The 22,249-nt window shown below is 53.2% G+C and overlaps 1 protein-coding gene across 5 annotated transcripts in view; it reads left to right on the top strand.

Moving 5' to 3' along the window:
• The first annotated feature begins 354 nt into the window (after positions 1–354).
• Positions 355–22,249, top strand: part of SRC (SRC proto-oncogene, non-receptor tyrosine kinase) — a 51,877-nt gene continuing 29,982 nt past the window's right edge. For 2 of the 5 annotated variants that reach the window (XM_033094779.1, XM_033094780.1), the window contains exons 1-2: positions 355–538; positions 20,075–20,141. The gene's annotated coding sequence lies outside the window, so the exon portion shown is untranslated. The remainder of the gene's footprint in view (positions 539–20,074; positions 20,142–22,249) is intronic. The other 3 variants (XM_033094782.1, XM_033094783.1, XM_033094781.1) reach the window with 3 other exon arrangements.

The raw sequence follows: 22,249 nt of genomic DNA, 5'->3' as shown, positions 1-22,249 counted from the left end.
TAGTGCTGATATTATTATTATTATTATAACTCATACTTATAGGAGAGGTGGATTTAGGGTAGATAGGGTGGGTAGGTTGGGGGTAGTTAGGAAGGGCATTTTGGCATGAGGGTGGATGGGGTCTTCCAGGGTGGGGCGTCCTCACGGGGCGGGGTGGGGGCGGGGCTCCTGTGTCCGGGGCCTCCACTCCCCAACCCTCTGCCTCATCTGGACCCGTGGGGTCGCGCATGGGTATCTCCAGAGTCACCGGCGGGGAATCTGTCCCCGCGCGCTTCCTCCTTCCTCCTCCTCCCGGCGGCTTGCCGGGCCCCTCCTCCCTGCTCGCGCTCTCCCTCCCTCCTCTTCCCCTCCCCTGGTCGCCGCCTCCTCCTCCTCCTCCTCCTCCCTTTCTCTCTCGATCTGTCTCTCCCGGCCCGGAATCCATTCCGGCCTGGGAGCCGGAGCGGCCTGGCCGCCGTCTGCCCGACCCCCTGGCCGTCCTGCGGTCTGCCCTCTGGTGCGTCTGTCTGCTGGTGCGCCCGCCTGCCCGCCGGCCCAGGTGAGCTCCCCCGCCCCCCACGCCCCTCCGCGGCCCCCAGGTCCCGGCCGGTGTGGGGGATCCCCCGCCCGGGGACCACCCTGGCGTCGGATCGCCTGGCCACAGGGACTCCAGTCCACCCCCCAACCCCCACACCCCCCGGCGGAGCCCCGATCCCGGAGCGGTGGGCGGGCGCACGGGGATTTGCCCAGCGCGGCCTTTTGTTGTGATGCTAAGGGGGAGGGGGCTGGGTGGGGTGGGGGACGCGGGGTCCTGTCCGCGCGGGGACCTCCTCCGGCTCATCCTCCTCCTACGAGCCCCCTGAGATCAGTGAGCCGGGCCGGAGCCCCCAGGCCGGGTGTAGGCCAAATCTGAAATCTGAGCCAGTCGGCGCCACCTCCACCCGAGGCAGCTCGGCCTGGAGCCCCCGGCCTGGGAGGGGAGGTGGAAAGGGGTCCGACAGGGTGGGCCTGGGAGCACCGGGCCCAGAACATCCAGCCTGGCCCCAGGACTTATCTGTCCTCGTGTGGCTTTGGGTAGGGCCTGGTGCCACCGGGCTAGAACGGACTGGGCCAGACTATGCTTGCTCCCTCCTGTCCGTCCACAGCCCCCAGGCTCCCCCCTGGTCAGGCCCAGCAGCCTGCCTGCTCAGAAGTTGGCAAAAGTTTTGGGTTTTCGCCACCAGGCTTGGTCCATCTGCCTGCCTGGGCTGGTGTTGGGGTGGGTTTGAGTCTCAACAGGGCTACCACTTGCCCTGCTGTGTGTCCTCAGACAACTGCCTGCCCTCTCTGAGCTGGGGGTCTTTATCAGTGGCAGGTGGGCCTAGCTGGAATTGCTGGGCTGGTGGAAGGATGGGGGTGAACAAAAGGAGTGAGCCTCAGTTCAGTGTCTGGGGCCTTCAGGCCAACTTGCGCGTGACAGAGCGTGTGTGTGCCTGGGTGAGGCTTCCTGAGCTTCAGGGACTCTGTACAGTTGGGGCAGTCGTCCCTGAGTGACCTGGGGTGAGTCCAGGCTCAGCCACCGTGAGCTGAGACCAGCCTTGGTTTTACGAATGGGCCATGCTGGTCCTGTGGCTGACCCTCTTCTCAACCTCCTGACTGGGGAGACAAGACACATTGGCTTCTCATCTCACTGGGTGACCTGGGCCAAGGGACTATCCTCTGAGTCCCCATATGTGGAATGAGAATCCTCAGGGGAAGAATCTATGTGTTTCTGCATGTAGGGGCTTGGCTTGTTGTAGGTGCTTAATAAGTGAGTACTTCACTGGATAAATTGTCTAAACTGGGTGGGAGGTGAGGTTGCTGGCCCCAGTGGGGCTTATCTCCAGAAGAGGATGAATTGGTGTCAGAAAAGCTGCTTCATAACTCCTTGAAAAAGAAACAGCTCCAGTGCAATCCTGCCACCCGGCAGCTGTGTGACCTTAGGCAACTCACTGCTCGTTCTGGCCTCAGTTTTAAGTATAAAATGGGCCAACGAGAATGATAGCTGCTAACGTCTACAGAGCATCTCCTGTGAGGGAGAGACTCTTGCTTATCCTCATTTGGTTGATGGAGAAACTGAGGTGTAGCGAGGGCAAGTGACTTGACCAAGGCCACAGAGTTGGAAGCTGGAATGAAAACCACCTAGACCTCAGAGACTCCACTCCGGTTGCCCTTGCAGCCCTCCAGTGTTGTGGGGGCAGGGGTTTCCCAGTATGGGACCAGGCATACCGCGGTGTCGGAAAAGACTACACTGATGAGTGAATGCGTGGAAGCCACGAGGCCTTTTTGGTGATGTGGTGTTCCTTAGTGATGTGATTTTTCCACCCAGGGCAATGATTTATAGTGTGTCACCTCTCTCAGCTGACCGCCTGCCCAGGCCCTCCTGCGTGGTCCCTGGGTCTTTGCTCCTGAAGGTGTCCCTGCCCAGAGTGCCTTTTCCTCTAGGAGCTGCTTATCTGCTCTTGTCCTTGAAGGCTTAGCTTAAGGCCCACCTCTCCCAGGAAGGCCCCCCAGCTCTCTCCTGTCCTCTACTCTGTTCTTGGAGCATGAATTATCCCTAGTTCACAACCAGTTCCTGCTTTTGCTTCTTCCCTGATTGTGACCTGGGGTGGGGTTGGGGGGGTGGTTGTCTGGCTTTCCCAAACCCCAGGAGCCAGGGAGGAGATGGCTCAGAGGCCTGCTGACAGACTCCGCCCCGTGGTCCTCACTTGACCCCGTTTTCCCAAACCCGCCTCAATAAAGCATTCATGACCCCGTATTGGGCACCTACTATGTATGTGCTAGGAGCTTTGGACTCAGGCTGAGCAGTGTGGTGATGGGGTTAGCAGTTGGAGGGAGGCATCGGGAAGCTTCCAGGAGGTGGTGCTGAGGGCAGCAGCAGTTCACTTAACAAAGAAGGGTATAGGGTGCTCTTTCTTCTCTTCTGCTCAGACACTTCCCAGGGTCCCTGGGGTTGTGGGGAGTGGTCAGCCTGAGTAGGCCCTTGCTGGCGAATTGTGAACAGGTCCCTGGCCTCCCAGAAATTTGAGTCTAGAGGGTGAGCCAAATAGCAAACAAATTGTCAAATAAATGAATATATCATCATAGATGTGATAAGGGCTCAAAGAAAGGTGTGGGATACAGAGGAATCTTAAAGGAAGCGAGTAGGAGATGGCCAGGCATGGAGCTAGGGGAAGGGCTTGCCAGGCAGAGGGAACTACATGTGCAAAGGCCCTGAGGTGGGGGAGTGTATGCTTTTGTGGAGAAACAAAGGGAAAGCCTGTGAGTCTGGAGCACAGAGAATTAGGAGGATTGGGTGAGAGGTGAAACGAGGGGTACTAGCAGTAGGGCTTGACCATGTGGGGCCGTGTGAGCTTTGTGGAGGAGTTTGGTCTTCATCTTCACACAGTGCGGGTGTGGGAGGGGCGATTGGTGTCCCCTGTGTGAGCAGCCCCATGCTGGAGGCCATGAGCTGGCTAAGGCTGCTGGTAGAACTATATCTATGGGCTGGACTCCAAGTATTCCATGGGGGCCTAGATCAGGTGTCAAGAGGAGGAGGCATTTGAGACTGGGCTTTGAAAATGGAGTAGGAGTTCACTAGCAGAAAGGTAGGAGAGGGTGAGATCTAGGGGTTGGGAAAGTGCAATGCAGGGAGCCTGGGAGTGAGGTTGGGAGCAAGGAGGGGTCAGCTGGAGACCAGAGGTCTGGCAAAGGCTCAGGAGGCAGACAGGTCTGGGTTTAGCTCCTGAATATCTCCACTTGTTGAATGACAGTGGGTCATTCACTGTATCTGCCTGAGACTTACCATGTTTCCCCGAAAATAAGACCTCACCGGAAAATAAGCCCTAGCATGATTTTTAATAAGACATGCCCTGAACAGAAGCCCTTATGCGTCTCTTGGAGCAAAACTTAATATAAGACCCGGTCTCATTTTCGGGGAAACACGGTAGTTTCCTTGACAATGGGAACAATAAATACTTCCCTATCAGGTGAGGGTTAAAGGAGGGCTATATGCCTAGTCCCTGGCACCAGTAGGCACTTAGGAAATGGGACCCGCCTTGCATGGCGTTACATTGGGCAGATTGGTTGGCCCAATGGCTGTGGCCTCGCCAGCTGTGTGGTGAAGGCTTTGAGTGGCTGATCTCACTGAGTCTGAGGTACTGCTCTGGGTAGGACTGGCCTAGGAAAGGATGTTGGCAGCCAAGGCCACCCATGTGCTGGGCGACTTGAGTCCTCCCCTGCCCTGGCGGTGTGAGGAGGCTGAACTGGGAGATGGGTGGGGCTCATCTCAGCTTCTTGAAATTCTCCCTTAGGTGAGATCGGTCCACGTTCCAGATGTAAATATTAGTTTGGTGCAAGAGTAATTGCGGTGTTTGCAATTATTATTATTATTATTTTTGAACCTTTTAAACCATGATTACTTTTGTACCAACCTAATACTAAGACCCAGCGAGGAGAAGCCACTTGACTAGGGTCTCCCAGTGGTCAAGTGACAGGGCCATACCTCCGCTGGGGGGAGCTCTGGACTCCTTGTCCAGTGCTGGGTTCCTCCAGGAGCTTCCCATGTCCCTGCAGGCCTTAGCCCCACTTCAAAGGCCCTCCACCGCCCTGCTCTGGGCCTTTTGACTAGAGCCTCATTTCCTGCCTCTGTGGTGTGCAACCCCCACTCCACCTCTATCTCCCTGTAGGTTCCCATCGCCCTATACTTCCCTTCCACTACCCCCACCCTGTTATCTCCGTGGTATACTGTTCTGGTTTCCACTTGAGACCCCGGGGGAGGCACTTCCTCTGGGGTGCCTCAGTTTCCTCATCTCTAAAGTGGGATAATATGAGTCATGGCTCCCAGGATGTCCCAAGAGGGCTGAAATAAAACATTTAGCGCACATTAACTCGATAAATAGGGGTGGGAAAGAACCAGACACGGACTCAAGTCCTTCACCCTCTGTGCCAGCGGAGGGCCACTGGCACTCACTCCTTCCTGTGATTCAGTTTCTGAACCTATAAAATGGGTATGGGACTTTCACCTAGTAGGGCCAAGGGGAGGATGGGATTAGGCTGTACTCTAGTGGCTTACCTGGTGGCTGGTGGCTGCCTCTGCTCCACTGTCGGGGCGACGGTGGCCCAGTAGATACCTCCCCTGTGTTCAAGCCTCAGTTCCTAGCTGCATGTCCAAAGGCAGATCACTTAGCCTCTCTGAACTTCAGCCTCTGCACCCCTCCCTTGTGAAGATTAAATCAGCTAACATCTCCCAGTGGCTTGAGTCTACTGGAGGCTCAATAAATGTTATGTTTTTCTTCTCTCTTCCCCTCCCTCATGAGGGCTGAGATATTATCTGGTCTTGGGATGGCTCAGGGCTCAAATTCCCCAGACCTGGATTGCTATGTTGAGAAGCATTCTGAGGCCCAGTCTTGGCTTCGTGGGAAAGAGTGCTGTGATAGATTAATAATGTCTGCCATGGGCAGAGGATTACAGAGCGTTATATGTGCCATGAATTTGTTATTCCTGATTTATTCTGACATTCTCTTCACAGATGGGGAACATGAGGCCAGAGAGACCCAGGATCTAGCATTATCCAAGCTGGGAGAAAAATGCACACCTCTTATCTTTTGATCCAAGGGCTCTCCCCACTCAGCCAGACTGCCCCTTCCCACAGTACAGCCTGGGTGGGGCTGAGTCAAGGAGTCAGTGATTGGGGTGGATCCTAAAGCTAGAAGCCAGAATCCCCATTTCCCTACTCCTGGCTGTGGGGAGCAAGCGACTTCCCTGAAGTTCCAGAATAAAATGAGAAGGCTGAAGGGAGGAGAACCAGATAATCTTGGCCACGTCCCTTCCTGCTCTGGCCCTGTTTCCTCATCTGTACACTGAGGCTTCCTCCCTCACTGAGGCTCTGTGTTGGGGATCCTAGCTGGGGAGTTCTCCAGGGGCAGGCCCGGCAGTGTCCTGTTCTTTGATGCCCGTGTGCGCCTGGGGATGTCTGAAAGGGCCCTGGAGCTGTTGAGAAACTGTAGGAATGATTCCTTTGAACCATGAAGCTCCAGGTACTGGGAGTTGGAAGTTGGGGTTGGGGTGGTGTCGGGAAGCTCGGCCTCCCCTGTCAAAGGCTGATTATCTTCTCTTGGGCTACTTTGTCCAAATTTGCAGACTTGACTTTTACTCTGTTTGATGTCAATGTCTTCACATGGTGCATTCTCCAGCCAGGCTCTAGCAAGGTGACCCATTCCATCACTTGCTTCATCATGGAGTGGGCAGAACTTTTGTTTCTATTACATGGAAGAGGAAACTGAGGCTCAGAGAAGCCAAGGGCTTAGGCCATGGTCACCGAACATTGAATTGTGGCATCCAATTCCCACTGAGTGGGCACCGACTTGGCTGAAATCTTCGTCTAGGTGAGGGTAGGTCAGGGGAGCAGGTATCCTGACTCTGGACTTCCAGCTCTGGATGATGGATCTCCACTGTGGTCTTGCAGGGAACCCTCAGCTTCCAGGATTGGCATATCAGGGTGCTCAATGGGCTTAAAGGGAGTGGAAATAGCAAGGCTTTTGGAGCCAGATGGATCTCGGTTTGAATCCTGTTTGCTGTGTATGATTGTGGGAAAATGATTGCTCTGAACCTGAGTTTCCCTGTTTATGAAATGGGGAGACAGTGCCAGTATGAGCTTTGACAAGGTAATGTGAGGATGAGATGAGCTAATGTGTGCCTGCTCTGTGCATAGTTAGGTGCTTAATTTTTTTTTTTATAAAGATTTTTTATTGGGGAAGGGGAACAGGACTTTATTGGGGTACAGTGTGTACTTCCAGGACTTTTTTTCCAAGTCAGTTGTTGTCCTTTCAATCTTAGTTGTGGAGGGTGCCGTTCAGCTTCAGGTTGCTGTCCTTTCAGTCTTAGTTGTGGAGGGCGCAGCTCAGCTCCAGGTCCAGTTGCCGTTGCTAGTTGCAGGGGGCACAGCCCACCATCCCTTGCGGGAGTCGAACCGACAACCTTGTGGTTGACAGGACGCATTCCAACCAACTGAGCTATCTGGGAGCACAGTGGCAGCTCAGCTCAAGGTGCCTTGGTCAATCTTAGTTGCAGGGGGCAAAGCCCACCATCCCTTGCGGGACTCGAGGAGTTGAACCGGCAACCTTGTGGTTGAGAGCCCACTGGCCCATGTGGGAATCGAACCGGCAGCCTTCGGAGTTAGGAGCATGGAGCTCCAACCTCCTGAGCCACCGGGCCGGCCCATGTGCTTAATGTTTTTGAATGCCTGTGACTATGAAGGTGATTCCCTGATGAAGTGGGAATGCTGGGCCTCTGCGGGTCAATTGATCCAGGAATCCCAAGGGCTGAGCCTGGACATCTGTGTCCATGATGGGCTTGTCCTATGGGACAGGGCTGGGGGAAGGTTACTAGAGATGGACAAGTTCAGTCGCTGGATTGAGTGGAGGCTGCCAGCTCTGTCCAGCCTCCCAGAGCCCAGCTCTCACCTCAGCCCTTGTCTACTTGTGACTTGTCAAAGCCTCCCCATGCCCTCATCCCTGGCACTCAAAGCCCCCTCACTGAATGTATCCATCTCTCGGAAGGTAGCCACTGATTGAGCATTGGCTACTTTATATCTTTGCCCGCTTGGCCTGAGAGGCAGCGGAGGCTCAGAGAGAGGCCAATGGGCCCAGGCTCCACAGCAAGGGCTCCCAAGGTTTGGGCCAGAGCTCTGCCCTAGGCCTTCCCCCATCATCTCCACATTTCCCTTTCACTCAGATGACCCTTTAGCCTTTCTGAACCACGGGCTGTCTTCCTGCTTGCCCTCCATGCCTTTGCCTCTGGGGGTCCCATGGCTTGCGTGCTTTCCCTCTCAATACCCTTCTAGTGGTTAGGTGACCTCTGCCTCCAGAAAGCTTCTATTGACCACCCTCTCTTCCCCAGCCTGAGTCCATACGTCCCTCTTCTGCACCCTGCTCCTTCTCTGCCCTCCTTCATGGCTCTGACATGCTCTGCCTTGGATGGCAAGTCATAGGATTCTGTTTGCTTCTGTGGGAGTGTTATAAAAATCGTCAATATGAAGGGCACTGCACTTTACAGTTTACAAAGCACTTTCCATAGTCACCTCTGAGCATCCCCAAGCAGGGCTGGGAGGGAAAGAGAACGGTCATGATAATCTTCATTTGGCAGATGTGGAAACTGAGGCCTCAAGTCAGGTCATGCCAGGTGCTCTCTGTGCTTGGGCAGATGGCACTGAACCTTTCCTCCGCCCCCCATGAACCCCAAGTCTCCCCAGGCAGGAACCTCTCTCTGAGTCCCATGAAATCCTGGACTTATTGTTAAAAGGAGGATTTGTAGGTTCAGAGAGGTAAAGTGATTTGTCTGAGGTTACACAGCCTGGAAGTCTGACAGAGCTGCGAAGGTTCCTTGTAAGGAATTAGAGAAGAAGCAGGTTATGTCCACCTTCCCAAGCCTTCTGAGTGCAGAGTAAGATACAATCACCATCCTGAAGGAATAATGAGCCTTATAGACCAGCCCTGGATTCCTTTAACAGTCATTCATTCCTTCGGAGCATACTGAGCCCTTGCTCAGTGCCAGGTGAACTGTCCCCGCCCCCCCCACCCCCCCCAGTCCCCATCCTCACACTTCTGGATACATTTTACCAAAGAGGAAAGTGAGGCTCAGAGAAGCAAAGGAGATTGTCCAAGGTTACCCAGTGCTTGGCTTTGGACCCAGGGCCTCCTGTACGCTGCAGGCCTGCCCCACCTCATCCAGACTGAACCCTTCTCTGCTTCCCTCCTGACCCCTGACTGCTTCTCCAGCCCCTTGCAGCTTTCCTTTCAGGGCAGTGTGAAGGCCAGGAGACTCCCCTGGGAAGCTACCCTGGCTCCCAACCCCAGGGGCTTCTCCTTTACCTCCAACTGCTGTCTCCCACTAGCTGTGTGATAGAAAGGTGAGTCAGTTCACCACTGGTGCTTCAGTTTCCCCATCTGAAAAATGGGCCCAATGGCAATATCCACATCATGGCCTTGTTTCCGAGGACCAAGTGAGGTATTATGCATGACACTCTCAGCAATGCCAGCACATAGTAAGAGCTCGGTAAATGTTAGCTGTTATTTTATTATAATTTGTATCACTCTGAAGAGGAAAGGAATGACAACCCCATTCTCCATATAGGAAAACTGAGACTCAGAGAAAGGAAATAGTGCCTACAAGGCCACAGTAGGATATCACAGCCAGAGTTTCCTGGGGCATGTGCTACTTTCCAGATGGAGAAACTGTTCCCTTCCAGGACTCAGTTTTCTCGTCTGTGTAATGGGTCTATGCATATTGTGAGGAGACACTTCCATCACATTGTACCAGTGTGGCTGGCTCCTCAGTCAGCAGCCACTCTAGGGTGGGGGTCGGGGGAGAGGTGGGAGTTCCTGTTCTGCCTGTGGGTCCGTACCCTGTGTACTTTGTCCCTGAGTTATGCTAAGTCCCCAAGGCTGGGCCTGATTAAGAGGCTGAACCAGGCCCCACCAGGCCTTTTGGTGCTTTGCGGCTGCTGGGACCCAGGACTCACCACGTTACCGGGTCCACCTGCCACCTCTACTGTGTGTCCTGGGCAAATGGTTTCTCTTTTTGAGCCTCAGTTTCCTCGTCTATGAGATGGGGCAGGAGTCTTTTCCTCATAGGCCTGTTGGGAAGACTTGAGAAGCTCGTTCTGCCCAAATGTCCGCCCAGGCCAGGCTTATGGAATGTGCCAGTCAGAGGTTAAGGGTATAAGGATGGTAGGAATTTGGCTGTCAGAAGGGGAACAGCATTCCAGGCAGAGGACCCACGTGAGCAAGGGCTCAGAGGTGGGACAGTGTAAGGAGCAACCTGTAGCCAGGTGGGGGTAAGTGGGAGAGGACCTTCTACCTTCCAGGAGGGATTTCGGCTGGGCATCAGCACCGATTGCCGTGATGTTGACTTCCCTGCCCACCCTCCAAGCTTTAGATTGCCTTTCCATTCTTGGAAGCGGCCACCTGCCCACCCCACCCCCACCCCTTCCAGGTGTTCCCGAAGGCCCTGGAACCAGATGGGCCACAGTTCTATTTGGGGACAATTCTGCTGTTCCCGTTTCTCTGCTGTGCCCTAGTTTTAGAAACGACGTGGGTTTAGTTACCAGCTGGCCATTTGCAGAAATGCCCCCCAACTCCGCCCATCCCTTAAGTCTATGGGCAGCATGGGCAGAACAGGACTCAGTGCTGCCGTGGTGCGCTGCTCCCGGCTTCTGCCCCTGGATTCTCTGGGCAAGGAGTTGGCAGCTGGACTCTCGATTACCTAATGGTGGTATCTGGGCCTTGTGCTGGATGCTGGGGACCCCAAAGATGCACCCTGGGAGCAGCCTGCACACTGGGGAAGCAAGACACAGACCCTGATCATTGCCCTGCCATGGGGCAAATGCCACATGAATTGTGGCAGCTCGTTACAATGCCAGAAAGGCTGCCCAGAGGAGGTGAAATCCAGCCTGAGGCTGAAAGGGCGAGCAAGAGCTCAGGGGGAAAAATGAAAGGTGAGGATTTGCCAGGGAGACCATAGGCAAAGATCTGGAGGTAGGAAATTGTCTGGTGTGTGCAGGCATAGCCTGGGGAGCTGGGGAGCAGCAGGTCATATACAAGGTAGTTAGTTGGTAGTTAGAAGGTGACGAGGTTGATCAGGCCTCAAGCCCTTGCCAGGGCACTTAGCCTTTGGCCTGGGGCTGCTGGGAGCAGGCCAGGCTTCCTGCTGAAGGTGTGAAGGGAGGGCAAAGAAGGATCAGAGGGCTTAGGTGCTCAATTATTATTGCCAAGTGTAGGCAACCCACAGAGGCTGGGCTTCCATACAGGGATCAAGAACCCCCTCTTGGGGCAGAAGGTAGGGGCTGGTCTGGGACTTTGGAGGGATGGGTCAGGGAAGACTTCCTGGAGGAGGTGGTACGTGGGATATACCGGGAAGGATGGGATGGTTCTCTGGGGGGGGGAAGTGGACCTTGAGCAAGGGCCTGGAGGTGCGGCCTGAGCAGCTGCTCTTGTTGGAGCTTAGAGGAACAGCAGACTTTTGACCTGAGAGGTGGCTGGTGCCACGCAGTGGAGGGCCTCAGGTGCCTGCTCAGGGAGGCTACATGCTGTCTTCAGGCAGTGAGGAGAGACTGCCAGGCAGGACTGATTTTATCTGTCACCGTGGGTAGTGCCTGGCTCAGATAGGTGCCCCATTGGCAGTGTGGCTTTGGTGAGGTGGCCGTGCTGGTTGTACTGAGAGCAGGTGGGCCTGGAAAGGTGGGTGCTGGCCAGTCATATGGCAGGTCTGAGATTGAAAGGGATATGTGTGGGGGAGGGGCCTCTTCCCCTTGGTCTGCCTGCCCACACATCCTTTCCCTGTAGATGCCCGCCTGGCAGGAAGTGATGGCGCTTTGCTGGGGCCTGGCCGACAGATTCTGAAGGTGCCTGGGACCAGGGCTGGGACATACCCTCCCTCGTTGGGTAACAAAGTTCCCCCTGTCCGGGTGAAGGGCCAGGCCCGCTCATGCCTCCAGAAAGGCCCCTTCACCCCCTTGAACCCAGAGGGTCCATATTCCAGACAGGGTAAGTTGAGAGCTGTAGCTGAAAACTCTGGTGCTGGATGGGCCTGGATTTGAATCCCAGCTTTGTTCTTTGCTAGATGGGAAATCTTGGCCGAGTAACTTTGCCCTTCTGTGCCTTAGTGTTCCCATCTGCAGAAACGGGGGTCACCCCAGAGCCTCCCTCCTAGGGCTCCTAGGAAGGATGAGGGAGATTTTAGCAGCCTGTGCCCAGCACTGTGCCAGCCTCTGGGATCTGGCCCTGGAGCTGTTGGCCCAGCTGACCGGGGGTGCTGGGACCTGCTGGGTGGCTGAGGGCGGCTTCCGGTCTGCCCCACGCTCTCAGCACTGAGGACAAAGCCCCTTTGTGGTGGGACAGATGGAGCCTGGGAGCCCCCCCTCTTTGGGGACCAGAGGGCTGCCTGCCCCTCCTCCTCACCCAGTTCCCCCAGGGGAAGGAGCTTCCTCAGACTGAGAGGATGGGAAATGAAAGTCGAGTTGTGCAGGAGGAGTACCCAGGCTGGCTGCAGCTGCTTGGGTCAGAGCCTGGCTGGTGAACTTAGAAGGCCATTCCCTTGTCTGGTTCACCTTCTCAGGGCCCAAGGTATCCCTGGCAAGTCTCAAGCCTACTTTGTGTGCCCCATTCATTTATCCGTCTGACTGACCATCTATCCATCCATGCATCCATCCGTCTGTCTATCCATCCGTCCGTACATTCATTCATTCATTTATTCATTCATTTATTAATTACCAAGCGCCCACTCCATGGTAGGCCCTGTGCTCTTGGCCAGTGTCCATTCTGACTGCATGGTACCCAAGCATCCCAGCTGTTAACTCTTTTGAATATTACACCCACTGCAGAGCATTCAGCTGTGAGTGAGACAGAAGTGGCCCCTGTTCTCATCAGACATGGACTCATACAGTGAATTATGCCATCGGAGGAAGGAGAAGTTGAAGGTCCTCACTTGGGCTGGGGGACATCAGAGAGGCCTTTGGTGAGGAGGTAGCTTTTGAAATGAGACTCAAAGAGAGAGCAGACTTGACTAGGTGTGTTGCCATTAAACAAGGGGTCAGGAAAGGCCTTTCTGAGCAAGCATCATTTCGGTAAAGCACCTGAAGGAAGTGAAGGAGTAAGGCATATAGATGTCTAGGGGAAGTATGCTCTGGGTGATGGGAACAGCAAGTGTAAAAGTCCTGAGGCAGGGCGTACTGGGTTCTCAGGGAAAGTGGAAGTGGCTAGTGTGGAAGCAGAACAAATGGAAAGGGTGGGGCTTGGAGAGACACGTTAGGGCCTTGTAGGCCCCTGTGAGGACTTTGTCCTTAGTCTTGGAGTACAGGGGCCATGAGGGTGTTAAGCAGGAGTGACAGATTCAGACTGACATTTCAGAAAGGCTCTCTGCCCCCAGTTGACCAGCCTGGAGGAGGAGGCTGGTCCTGGCTAAGGTGGGAGTGAAGGAAGTAGATTCAGGATGTGTTTGGAGGTGGGACTGACGGGGCTTGGAACTGGGTTACATGGGAGACATGAGGAATTATCCTTCCTCTTTTGCGCTGCTGCTGATGAGGGGCTAAGGCCTTACCACAGACTTCTGTGGGCTTCCGGTCCATGCTCGCCCCTCCCCGCCCAATCCCTCTGGAGGCACGTAGCTTCTCCACCTTGTCCTGAGGGCTGGACTGAGTCCTCCAGTCCCTGTGGCTTCAAACAATGGTATACCTTAGGCAGAACTGGCAGGATCTTACCCATTTCACAGATGAGAAAACTGAGGCTCAAGTGGTATACCCAGTGGTACACAGTGGGGAAGCGTTGGGGCTTTGCCTCTTAGGACTTGGGGGGGGTCTATGGATTTGGGAAACATGGACTCTGCCCCCCCAATTCTAGCTGACGTTTCAGGGTGTATCTGAGATTTCTTTCCTGCCCTGAACTGTCTTGGGGAGATGGAGTCTGTCCAATGTGACCTCAGGGGTGGGGTTGGGCGCCTGGACTCTTAATTGGCCATGGGACCTGGGCCTCAGTTTCCTCTGCTGGGAAATGGGCACAGTAACGGTCCCCACCTCACAGCGCCGTTGGGAGGACCAGATGAAACAGTGCATGTAAAGCACAGAGTCTCATACCAGGAATACAGTGAGCACTCAGTAATCAGCAGGTATTTTTATTATTGTTTTTTCCATGGGGAGTGAGGAGATGTGTGCAAGTCTGACTCTGACCTTGCTGTCCATTTCCAGAGCTAAGCAGTAGGGCTGGAGTCGCCAAGTGGCCTTTTCTAGATAACTCAGCGCCTTGGGGTTGAAGGTCCCTGGAATCTGTGCCCAACGCCACTTTCCACATGGGGACACTGAGTCCAAAAGGGCATAGAATTCCCTCAAGGCTATGCGGCAAAGGCTTTTATACCAGGTCTCCTGTTGCCTTGTCCTGCTCTAGTACCACCCACTTCCGGGCCTTGCCCTTCCCTCCAGGGCTTCCAGGCTATGGCCAGGTCCTGGCGGGAAAGGACCCTGCCCTCTACAATGCAAGTCAGAGCTTGAGGGCTGGAAAGGGGTCCCCTTCCTGCCCAGGAAGAAACCCAGGAGCCGCAGGGGCTGGAACAGTCCCGTTTCTGCAGGGCCGGGGTTGGTAGCAGCTTCACAGTCCACTTGCTTAGCCTTTGCCCTCCCCGGGCTGCAGGTCCTGTCCCCGGCTGCACCCCTCCATCCCTCTGCGGGTGCCAGCCCGAGCCTGCAGGGCCCCGCCCCATCCCAGCAGCACTAGTGGAGCCGGTTTGAGGACTGACAGCCCATAGCGTGTTTGCGGCATGAGCACGGGACCAGACACGTCTGGCTGCCCTGGCCCACAGCGGGCCCCTGGCTCACTCATCACTCCTTCCTTGCTCACTCAGCAAACATCCCTGCTAGCTGGGCCGTGTCTAAGCCCCTTCTGGGTGGGGCTTGGAGTTGTCTCAGACTTGCCCACTGCCCTGTGCATGTCAGGGTGCTTAGAGGCTCTGCCACCGCTACATGCCAGGCAGTGGCAGGAGAACGCAGTGGTCAAGGGATAGGCTGTGGAGCGGGACAGACCCAGGGCCGAGGCCTGTACCCGTTCATCTTCTGGGACCCTGGGTAGGACCCATTCCTCCATTCTTCCATCCTTTCATCCTTTCCTCCCTCCCTCCATCCCTCCATCCCTCCATCTCTTGCTCCCTCCTTTCCACAAGTATTTATTGAGGACTACTGTGTGCCAGACAGTGTTCTAGAGGCTGAAGATACAGCAAAGAACCAACCAGACAAAAATCCTTGCTCTCACAGCACTGCTATTGTGGGGGAGGGTGGGGGAGACAAAAACATAACAAATAAGGGAAATATGCACATGATCTGTAAGAGGGAGACAACTGCTATGGATCAAATGTAAAGTGGATCAAATGTAAAGGGGTTGACATGCTGGCTGGGGCGTGGGGACTGGATGGTAATTAGATAGGGTGCCTGGGGAAGAAACACATTTCTCAGTAGCTCACATCCGAGGAGGGGAGGGAAGAGTCTTGTCACTCCCTGCAGGAAGGGAATGCAGGCAGAGGGAACAGCCCGTGCTAAGAGCTTAAGGTAGGGGGTGCTGGAGTGTAGGAGGAACAGCAAGGAGGCGAGGGGAACAGGATGAGTGATGGGGAGAATGGAGAGAGGAAAGGGCAGAAAGAGTGAGGGGCCAACCAGGGGGGCCTCTAGACCATTCTAATGTTGGCTTTTAACTCTCAGTGAGATGGGGGCCACCGGAGGGTTCTGAGTGCATCTGGCTGCTGTGCGAACAGATTGTGGGGGTGAGCGTGGAGGCAGGTGGTTTACTGCCTTCATCTAGTGAGGGGAGGGGCGATAATGGTTGGCCCAGGCTGGGGCAGTTGGTGGGGGGGGCAAACCTTTGCATTATATCATTTAATCTTCCTGTTAATACTCTATTATGGAGGCATATTAGTACAATGAACCCCCACGAATCCATCACTGAGCCCCAAGCACTAAGCCCCTGTCCTGCCCCCTCCACACGTGTTCCATCCCACCCCCCATTCTGTGTCATTTTAAAGCAAATCCCGCATGTCATACTTCATATGTGAATCTTCAGTATGAATCTCTAAAAGATAGGGGCTCATGGTAAGACAGTAGCCACAAAGCCATAACCCATCTAAAAGAAATGAGCAGTAATTCCTTAACGTCAATAAAAATCCCCTCCTTCTCCAGACGTATTGTGAGGTGAAACTGATGTCTCTGGGCCTCTGTCATTGCCATAAAGTGAGGTTCATAACAACCCCTCCCCCCAGGCTGTTGTGAGAGAATCCAGATAAGGTGCTGAGCACAGGGCCTGGCACACAGTAGGTGCTCAACAAATAACAGCTGCTACTATTATGGATTGATGACAAACACATAATGGCACGTTTGCTAGGGTCTGGGCTCAGTTCTCAGCGTTTCACAAACATGAACTCATTTAATTCTCACAACAATCATTGGAGGTAGGTTATTATTTTTATCCCTCTTTTATAGGTGAGGAAATGGAAAACAGAGAGGTAGAGTAACTTTCCCAAGGTCGCACAGCTAGGAAAAGTCAGGGCTGAGTTTTAAACCCAGGCAGTCCAGCTCTTAATCCCCATGTGTGGGAAGCTATATGAGCTCACGAAAAAGGGGTATGTCTCAGCAGGGGGGCAGGCAAGATCAGGTATTGCTTGTGGTCAGGCTCAAAGGGTGCACTGGAGTTCATGGGGTGGGGCGCAGGGGTAGGGGAGGCTGGTGGTGAAGATTCAGGGGAGAGAACAGCATGTGCAAAGGTCTGGAGGCTCAGCGAGGATGGAGGGGTAGGGAGGAGGGAGCATGCAGCAGGTCCCCCTCCACCCTTGGCCTTGATCCTCTGAGCAGCAGGAGGGAGCTTTCAGGGTTTTGGCCGGCTTGTTGATCACTGTCCCCAATCTCAGGATAAGATGCCCTCTCCCTCACGGATCTGCTGGAGGCTCCATCACATGGAAGATTAAAGGGAGGGCTGGACCTTCCCAAGGTCGCACGTCCAGGGTAGGCCACCTGTGAGCTGAGTGTGGGGGGAGGGGATTGAGCTGAGGCTGACTGTGGAGGGGCCTGGTCACCAGGTGCTCCTGCCCACCAGTGTCCCCAAAGGGAGTTGTACTGTGTGCACGTAGGTGGGGAGGAGGGGGCACTGTGTGTTCTCAGAGCAGAGAAGCAGCCAGAACTGCTGGCAGGAAATAGTGGGCACCGTGGGCAGGGGCCGGCTGGTGACTATCCCCGCAAGGCCCATCAGCCATCAGCCAGTGGAGGTGGGGCAGCCAGGGGCCCCTGGGAGAGATGCTCTTGCAGAGGCTGGGAGAGAGCAAAACTTGTCACTTCAGTGTTCCCTGTGGTCATCCCCTGATACTGGGAGGTCTGCTAAGGAGTCCTTGGCAGGCCGGGACCTCTGTCTGGGTACAGCCGCTGAGGCCCGAGAGGAGGCATGATTTAGCTACGGTCACACGTGATTCTGACGGACGCCTTCCACTCAGCCATGTGGTGGCCAGCCCTCCTCAGGCCAGGCCAGGTTGTACCTGCCCAGGTCCCTGAGACCTGCCTGGCCTGGGGGTCATTTAGGGCCAGCATCTCCTCTTCCAGCTCCATCTCAGCCCGGCACTCTTGGGACTGGTGCTTCAAGATTCTTATCTTTAGTCCCAGTGCCCACACCTCGTTCGAGGGTTGGCCTCCGCCTTGCTGTGTGACCTGCGGCTGGGCACCCCTCTCAGACCTCTCACACCTGTGCCAAAGACGAGCAGTGACCCAGTTAGACTGGGACCCGCTCAGTCTAGACCTCTCACTTGAGAAATTCCTGCACATCTGACCTTCCCACCTCGGGGCCTTTGCATGCTCTGTGCCCACCTCCCGGGCTGCCCTTCCTGTGTCTTCTTGCAGGTGCAATGCAGGGGGGATGGGCTTTGGTATCACTGAAATCTGGGTTGGCATCCTGGTCTCCACTTCTGGGCTGGGGCAGCTTTCTGGAACTCCCATGTCTTCATGTGTAAAATGAGTTGGCTACAGCTTGCTCCAGGGATGTGGGGAGCATTGAAGAGGTGGCATGAACCCCAGGTGGGAGGATGTGAGGGGGAAAAGTGTAGGTCTCCATACTCTCATCAGCATGCTCCATTCCACCCAGCAGCCTCCACTGGGCAGCTGACGATGCTGAGTTCTGGGGAGGGGACTGAGTTGGCCCTGGACGCTATCAAGAAGAGCCCCGCTGAAGGCTTCTTCCTTGGGCCCTTCTCAGTGGCCCTGGGTGGCAGCCCCCCCCCCCCCCTTAAGGAGAAGCTCAGAGTGGGATGGACTTGTCACTCAGCTGCAAAGAAGTGGGATTTTAATTACATCATTTAACCTGTCTGTGCTTCAGTCTCCCCATCTGTAAAATGGGATAATAGGAATGGCACACAGTAGGCGCTAAATAATTAGCTATTACTACTGTCATTACTCATATTCTTCCACTCTGAGGCAAGAGTCCTTTCTATATTCAAAAATCACCTGTAGAAAAACACCACCGTTGAACAGGCAATTCTTTTGAGAGTCTGAAGGAAAAAGAGGGAATCAGGGGAAGGTCCCTGCCTATGGGGAGCTTCCATTCCAGTGTGGGAGGCCGCAGGGGAGGCAGGAAAGGGACACAGCCCCTATCTGTGAAATGGGTGTGTTGGGCCAGTGCCGTCTCCCGTGCTGCTCCAACCCCAGCTTCCTCCTCTGTGGACAGGGCCAGGCCTGTGGTGAGGAGGGAAGTGGGGAACCCAGCCTTGGAGGTTCAGAGGGTTTATGTGGTCACTTCATGAGTGGTCCTTCTTGGACTGTGTGGCCTTGGGCCAGCCTCTCTCCCGTCCTGGCCTCCATTTCTTCCCCTTCTGGAAAACAGACTGGCCAAGGGACCCTGCATGGTTCCTGGTGTAAGGACTCCCAGCAAGAGCCCCGATGGGATCAGTGGCCTTGGGGAGAGGACCTGATAGTGGCCTGGGGCTAGGAGAGCTAAGATCCCCAGCTGGCCCTCTTCTGTCTTGGATTTTGGCATGGGCACCTAACTTGGCTTCTCTGAGCCTCTCTCTGTCCCCTCCTTTGAAAGATGAGGCTGATCGTCCCCGTGTAGCAGGGTCGTCATGAGAACAGGGAAATAATAATATTAGCAGCAACAGTAAGGGCCCTTTTATCAAGCATGGCCTGTGTGCCCAGGGCTTGGCATGGATTAGCCCATTGGCTTTTTCAACTGCCGAGGAATAGCTATGGATGTCTCCATGGTACTGAAGGAGGCTTTGGTCGACTTGTCCAGAGTCTTCCATGGGCCGTTGCAGGGTCCCCCCTAAACACAATGCTATATCCTACTTGGTTTGGGCAGGTGCCTGGTGGGGCCTTTCTGTTCTCCTCTCTTCAGAGACAGGATGGGTGGCTGCCAGTGGGCTGTGCCCTCCCTACCTCCTCCTCCTCCCTCCTTCATCCCCACACATTCCTGCCACAATCTCTACCACCCACTCTTCCCAGTTGGGCCACTGTTATCAGGAGACATTCCTGGACTGGCTGAGAACAGCTTCGTCCTTGGGCCCTTCTGAGAGGGGGTGTGATTGCTGATATAGGCCCTGCCGGTGGCTCTCTTGGGGGATGGGCCCTGGGGTACAAGGCTGGGGAACCCAGGCAATCTGAGTCTACGTGCAGATGCTGTCTCTTATGAGCTGTGTGACCTTGGGAAAGCAACTTGACTTCTCTGTGCTTCCGACTCCTCATCTGCAAAATGGGGTTGACCATATAGGATTGCAGTGGGCTCATGCAAGTAGTGCACTTTTTTGTGTGGTGTCTGGCACACAGGATTCTATACCCATCAACTAGCTGTTATCATCTGAGAATCAATTGTCCATCCTCTTTGTGGGGTCCCCAGTTTAGGTAGCTTCTGTGTCCACCTTCTGCTGAATGCCCATCAGGAGGGCCACTGTGGGCTTTCTCTTCTCCAGGCCTGTGTGACGAGGAGAGAGCAGAGCTGAGAGAAGCTGTTTGCAGACGTTGAGAACCTGTTGTGTGACCTTCGGCAGCTTCTCCCCCTCTCTGAGCTTCCTTTCCCTGGTCTGCTCTGTGGGCACTCGGACCGGGTGAGGCTCAGCCCTTCAGGGTCCCCATCACTGCACTGCTTGTAATTTCTCCCTTGGCTGGTCCAGCCACTTTGGCTTTTGTCTGGCTTTCTCATTGCAGTGCCTGGCACATAGTAGGTGCTCAGCTAAGCTTTGTTGTAGAGTTAAACAATGCACAGTGATTGAGTGAATCCCCAGGGCACTACTTCTGGGCCTTCTCTCCTTGTGGAACTCCTTCTTGTTGAAGCCCTTTTCACATGCTGCCTCTCCCAGGAAGCCTTTCCCAGTTTCCCCCGGTTGGAGGGGATTGCTGGTGCTCTGAACACTTGGTCCGAGGCTCTCGGGTGGCCCCTGTTACAGTCTACCTTGGTGTGCGTAGTAATACATTAATACCCAACGAGGACCATGCACTTACGAGGAGTCAGGCATGGTGGGGAGTCCTGTACATGCATTGTCTTATTTGCTCCTCCACAACAACCTTACAAGGTAGATATTATTATTATCCCTCCCTTTACAGAACTCAGGCTCAGGGAAGTGAAGTGACTTGCCCAGCTATGAGAGAGCGAGCCAGGATTTGAAACCAGGTAAGCCCGTGTTTGTTCTTTAAAAGGAAAGAGAAAGCATTAACATACACATGGTAAAAAATTATTCGAACAGTATAAAAGAAAGCAGGGAGATGGAAGTCTCTCTTGCACCCAGATCTCCTTGCCAAAGGCAACCCCTGGGAGGTGTTTCTGGTGTGTCCTTCTAGGGAGATCCAGGTATATATAAGCATGTGTATCCGAAAAATTAAAAAATAAAATGGTAGCACATTGTATACCCTGTTCTCCACCTGACTGTTTTCCCTTGACGACGTACCTTGGAGGTCATTTTGTGCTGCTTCTTTCTTTCTTCAGAGTGGCATAGTTTTCACTGTGTGGATGGAAACCATGCTTGATTTATATTTAATCAGTGAAGAATACTCTGCCTGTTACCAGTCTTTGCTTACTACAGACAATTCCACGATGTATACTCAATCCTATGCGCAGTGTTCATATGTGAGGATACTTGTAGAATTAATCCCAAATTGCAGGGTCGTAGAGTGTGTGCTGTTGTAATTGTGATAGATATTACCAGATTGCCCTTCAGGGCAGGTTGCACTGATGTACCCTCACACCACACACTCTGGTTCTCCTTACTCTCTCCCACACATAGGTTATAATAGAATTTTGGGATCATTGCCAATCTAATAGATGAATAGTGGCCTTTGGTATAGCTTTTTTTTTTAATAGCACAGCTTTATTGAGATATAACATACAAGGTGTGATCAAAGATATGGTAAGTGTTTAAATAAAAAATTTTATTACAGTAAAAGACACATTGCCATTAATCCCCCTCAAAATACTCCCCCTCGCTTTGAACACACTTATCCCATTGTTCTTGCCACTTTCTGAAGCAGTTCTGGGAGTCTTCTTTCATGAATGTCTTTACTTCATCCTCCATCATGACAACACTTTGTGTCACACATCACTTCTGGTATGGCAATTTCTGTCAAATAAAAACATCTGGTGTGTCCTCATTCACCTTATTCACTGGATCTGGCAATGTGTGACTTCTGGCTCTTCCCCAAAGTCAAAATGACCATGAAAGGTAAACATTTTGAATCAATTCAGGACACTGAGGCAGCCATGACAGCGCAACTAAAGACACTCAGGAAAGAGGACTTCTAGAACTGCTTCAGAAAGTGGCAAGAACCATGAGATAAATGTGTTTGAAGCGAGGGCGAGTATAGTGGTGGGGATTAATGGCAATGTGTCTTTTACTGTAATAGATTTTTTAAATTTAAACATTCATCTTTTGATCACACCTCGTATATATCATACAATAATTCACCCATTTAAAGTGTACAGTTGAACAACTTTTAGTATATTCACAGAGTTTTGCAAATCATCACCACAATCAATTTTAGAACATTTATTACCATCCCCCACCCCGCAAAAAAACAACAAAACAAAACTGTGTACCCATTAGTCACTCTCCACTTCCCCTCAAACCTTCTTTCCCCAGCCCCAGGCAACAACTAATCTACTTTCTGTTTCTATAGATTTGCCTGTTCTGGACATTTCATACTGATGGAATCATACAATATGTGGTCTTGTTCCTGGCTTCTTTCATTTAGCATAATGTTTTCAAGGTTCATCATCCCTGTTTCTTGCTAAATAGTATTCTATTATATGGATATATCACATTTTATTTACCCATTCGTCAATTGATGGACATATGGTTGTTTCTACTTTTTGGCTAGTTTGAATAATGCTGCTATGAACGTTCATGTAGAAGTTTTTATGTGGATATATGTTTTCTTTTCTCTTGGGTATATACCTAGGAGTGGAACTTCTGGACCATATGGTAACTCTGTGTTTCAATTTTTAAGGAAATGCCAAACTGTTTTCCAAGACAGCTGCACCATTTTACATTCCTACCAGCAATGTATGGAGTTTTCAGTTTTTCGACATCCTTGCCAACAACTTGTTGTCATCCATCTTAATTGTACTCATCCTAGTGGGTGTGAATCTCATTGTGGTTTTGATTGGCATTCCCCTAATGACTAATGCAGTTATTGGCCATTGGTATATATCTTCTCTGGAGAAATGTCTATTCAGATCCTTTGTCCATTTTTAAATTGGGTTGTTTGTCTTTTTGTTGTTGAGTT

The sequence above is a fragment of the Rhinolophus ferrumequinum genome, chromosome 23 (assembly GCF_004115265.2).
Source record: "Rhinolophus ferrumequinum isolate MPI-CBG mRhiFer1 chromosome 23, mRhiFer1_v1.p, whole genome shotgun sequence".
Classification (NCBI taxonomy): domain Eukaryota; kingdom Metazoa; phylum Chordata; class Mammalia; order Chiroptera; family Rhinolophidae; genus Rhinolophus; species Rhinolophus ferrumequinum.
This window is presented reverse-complemented; position numbering and strand designations above follow the sequence as displayed.